General features: G+C 39.9%; 1 pseudogene; it reads left to right on the top strand.

The window, feature by feature from the left end:
- The first annotated feature begins 404 nt into the window (after positions 1 to 404).
- LOC118966733 (retinal homeobox protein Rx1-like) lies at positions 405 to 4,743 on the top strand (annotated as a pseudogene).

The following is a 4,743-nucleotide window of genomic DNA, read 5'->3' as shown; positions in this document are numbered from 1 at the left end:
CATACGGTGCTAACCTCATCCAGGAGGAAAGGCAGGGACAGTTGAAAGCACACTGTGCTAACCTCATCCAGGAGGAAAGGCAGGGACAGTTGAAAGCATACGGCACTGACCTCATCCAGGAGGAAAGGCAGGGACAGTTGAAAGCATACGGCACTGACCTCATCCAGGAGGAAAGGCAGGGACAGTTGAAAGCACACTGTGCTTGGATTGTCATTTTCTCAAGATTCAGAGACTACAGTTTATCACTACAGTACAGCGACAATGTCTAACTTAATGTTTCTTGGTGTAGATTAGAGCTGTCTATTCCCACATGAGGACACTCAGGTTTAACAGGTGGCATCTGTCCCCATGGGACTATGAGATCACCCGTAGAGAGAGCTGCATATTAGGTCGCCTTTTGGTAAGTAGAGCTGGCACTGCCGAAGGAGCCGAGTGCAAGAAGACAGATACCTAAACACACACGTCTCTCCTGTTCGACTGTCTCCTCTTCAGAGTCGGGCCTTTTCTCCAGGGACGAGTGTGACGGGGACCTGGGAGATCTCCAGAAGGGGGTGGGCAGCGGGGAAAAGTCCCCCGAGCCTCCAAAGGAGGACCGCCCTAAGAAGAAGCACCGGCGTAACCGCACCACCTTCACCACCTTCCAGCTCCATGAGTTGGAGAAGGCCTTTGAGAAGTCCCACTACCCTGACGTCTACAGCCGGGAGCTCCTGGCCATGAAGGTCTACCTCCTTGAGGTCCGTGTCCAGGTATACAACCTCCACCTATCTAATACTACTACTACTACTATACACTAATAATACTGTATGGGAGTCTCTACCTATCTGATACTACTATCACTATACACTATTAATACTGTATTGAGTATCAAACTATCTAATACTACTTACTATACACTAATAATACTGTATTGAGTCTCACCTATCTAATAATACTATACACTAATAATACTGTATAGTCTCTACCTATCTAATACTACTACTACTATACACTATTAATACTGTATTGAGTATCTACCTATCTAATACTACTATACACTAAAAATATAGTATATATACTATAAAACCTGTATTACTATACAGTAATAATACTGTATTGAGTATCTACCTATCTGATACTACTATTACTATCACTATACACTAATAATACTGTCTTGAGTCTCTACCTATCTAATACTACTATCACTATACACTAATAATACTGTCCAGGTATGGAGCCCTTGGCTGTCGACTATTACTAGACTAGGATTACTACTGGCCCTTCAACCACTACTACCACCACCACCCCCATTACTACAAGTACCACCACCACTACGACTAGTACTACCACCACCACTACTACAACTATTACCACCACCATCACCACTACTATTACTACTAATATTACCACCACCACTACTACTACTACTACTACTACTACTACTACTACTACTACTACTACTACTATTACCACCACTACTACTTTTACCACCACCACTACTTTTACCACCACCACTACTACTATTACCACCACTACAACTACTACTATTACCACCACTTCTACTACTACTACTATTACCACCACTTCTACTACTACTACTATTACCACCACTACTACTACTACTACTATTACCACTACTACTACTACTACTACTATTATTACCACTACTACTACTACTACTATTACCACCACTTCTACTACTACTATTACCACCACTTATACTACTACTACTACTACTATTACCACTACTACTACTACTATTACCACCACTTATACCACTACTACTACTACTATTACCAACACTTCTACTACTACTACTATTACCACCACTACTACTACTACTACTATTACCACCACTACTACTACTACTACTACTATTACCACCACTTCTACTACTATTACCACCACTTCTACAACTACTATTACCACCACTTCTACTACTATAACCACCCCCACCACTACTATGACTACTACTACTATTACTATTAGTAGTAGTAGTAGTGGGCACCAGTAGCTTACCACAGGTTAAATAAATTACACAGAATTACACAGCCTCTTACACAGCCTCTAACTAAATTGCACAGCCTCTAACTAAATTGCACAGCCTCTAACTAAATTACAGCCTCTAACTGAATTACACAGCCTCTAACTGAATTACACACCCTCTAACTGAATTACACACCCTCTAACTGAATTACACAGCCTCTAACTGAATTACACAGCCTCTAACTGAATTACACAGCCTCTAACTGAATTACACAGCCTCTAACTAAATTACACAGCCTCTAACTGAATTACACACCCTCTAACTAAATTACACAGCCTCTAACTAAATTACACAGCCTCTTACACAGCCTCTAACTACATTACACAGCCTCTAACTAAATTACACAGCCTCTAACCAAATTACACAGCCTCTAACTGAATTACACACCCTCTAACTAAATTACACAGCCTCTAACTAAATTACACAGCCTCTTACACAGCCTCTAACTACATTACACAGCCTCTAACTAAATTACACACCCTCTAACTGAATTACACAGCCTCTAACTAAATCACACACCCTCTAACTGAATTACACAGCCTCTAACTGAATTACACAGCCTCTAACTGAATTACACAGCCTCTAACTGAATTACACAGCCTCTAACTGAATTACACACCCTCTAACTGAATTACACAGCCTCTAACTAAATTACACAGCCTCTAACTAAATCACACATAATTACACAGCCTCTTACACAGACTCTAACCAAATGATACAGTCTCTAACCAAATTACACAGCCTCTAACTAAATTACACAGCCTCTAACTAAATTACACAGTCTCTTACACACCCTCTAACTGAATTACACACCCTCTAACTGAATTACACACCCTCTAACTGAATTACACAGCCTCTAACTGAATTACACAGCCTCTAACTGAATTACACAGCCTCTAACTAAATTACACAGCCTCTAACTAAATTACAGTCTCTTACACACCCTCTAACTGAATTACACACCCTCTAACTGAATTACACACCCTCTAACTGAATTACACAGCCTCTAACTGAATTACACACCCTCTAACTGAATTACACAGCCTCTAACTAAATCACACAGAATTACACAGCCTCTTACACAGCCTCTAACAAAATTACACAGCCTCTAACCAAATTACAGTCTCTAACCAAATTACACAGCCTCTAACCAAATTACACAGCCTCTAACCAAATTCATTTGAATTCTGAATAATTTAGTCCAGGCCATTTTTGTAAAAAAAAATTAAGCAAAACATCAACAACAACATCTACAAATACTATTATTACTACCATTATTGTGATGTAGTGTGCACTACATCGATGTAGTGTGCACTCCTGAGTGACTACTGTAGACTAATACTACGGTATCCTCTCTTCCGTGTCCAGGTGTGGTTCCAGAACCGTCGGGCTAAGTGGAGACGTCAGGAGAAGATGGACTCCAACTCAACAAAGCTCCGCCACTCCCCCATGTTGTCTTTCAACCGGTCGCCCATGCCCTCCAATGTGGGGCTCATGTCCAACCCATTACCCCTGGACCCCTGGCTGGCATCACCCATGTCCAGCGGCAACCCAATGCACACTATCCCCGGATATGCAGGCCCAGGGCAGGGCCCTCACTTTCAGCCTGCCTACCCCAGCCACTCCCACTGCCACAGCCACAGCTTCCTCGACAGCCCCCCAGGACATGGCATGGTGCACCAAGGGATGGTACAGGGGATGCAGTCTGTGGCCACGCCACTCTACCAGTGCCCCTGCAGCTTCAATGATAAGTACCCTCTGCTAAGGACCTGGAACGTGGTTCCAGCATCACAGCACTGAAGTTGAAGGCTAAGGAGCACATCCATTCCATGGATAAAACCTGGAAGCCGGACATTCATTTAAGGATGGTCAACCACAACAGGTGATCACAACAAAGATATTATGTTAACAATAGTGAACTTCAACATGATCAAAACAAAGACATTCTATAAAGGATGATTACTTCAGCAGGTAATCAAAACAAAGACATTCTATAAAGGATGCTAAACTTCAACATGATCAAAACAAAGACATTCTATAAAGGATGCTAAACTTCAACATGACCAAAACAAAGACATTCTATAAAGGATGCTAAACTTCAACATAATCAAAACAAATACATTCTATAAAGGATGCTAAACTTCAACATGATCAAAACAAAGACATTCTATAAAGGATGGTCAACTACAACATGATCAAAACAAAGACATTCTATAAAGGATGATTACTTCAACATAATCAAAACAAAGACATTCTATAAAGGATGGTCAACTACAACATGATCAAAACAAAGACATTCTATAAAGGATGATTACTTCAGCAGGTAATCAAAACAAAGACATTCTATAAAGGATGCTAAACTTCAACATGATCAAAACAAAGACATTCTATAAAGGATGATTACTTCAGCAGGTAATCAAAACATAGATATTCTGTAAAGAGGATGGTGAACTTCAGAACAAAGACATTCTGTATAGTTTATACATTTTTTTTTTTGTTAATTTTATTTAACCTTTATTTATTTTAGTCAGATAAAGAGATATGGTCAAAAGTAATACATTATATAGGGATTATGGTGCCATTTAGGTTGTTCTGTGTATTTAAAAGGATTATTGTCTCCATTAAGTTTTTTTTCTTATCACTTATTTATATTTGCATATTTGTTCACTGTAAATTCTTTCTGGATGTGAAATAAAATGAACTTATGTTTTTGTTTTTTT

The sequence above is a fragment of the Oncorhynchus mykiss genome, chromosome 23 (assembly GCF_057628025.1).
Source record: "Oncorhynchus mykiss isolate SJ-2025 chromosome 23, ASM5762802v1, whole genome shotgun sequence".
NCBI lineage: Eukaryota > Metazoa > Chordata > Actinopteri > Salmoniformes > Salmonidae > Oncorhynchus > Oncorhynchus mykiss.
The sequence above is the reverse complement of the archived record's forward strand: the minus strand, read 5'-3'. Positions and strand labels throughout refer to the sequence as shown.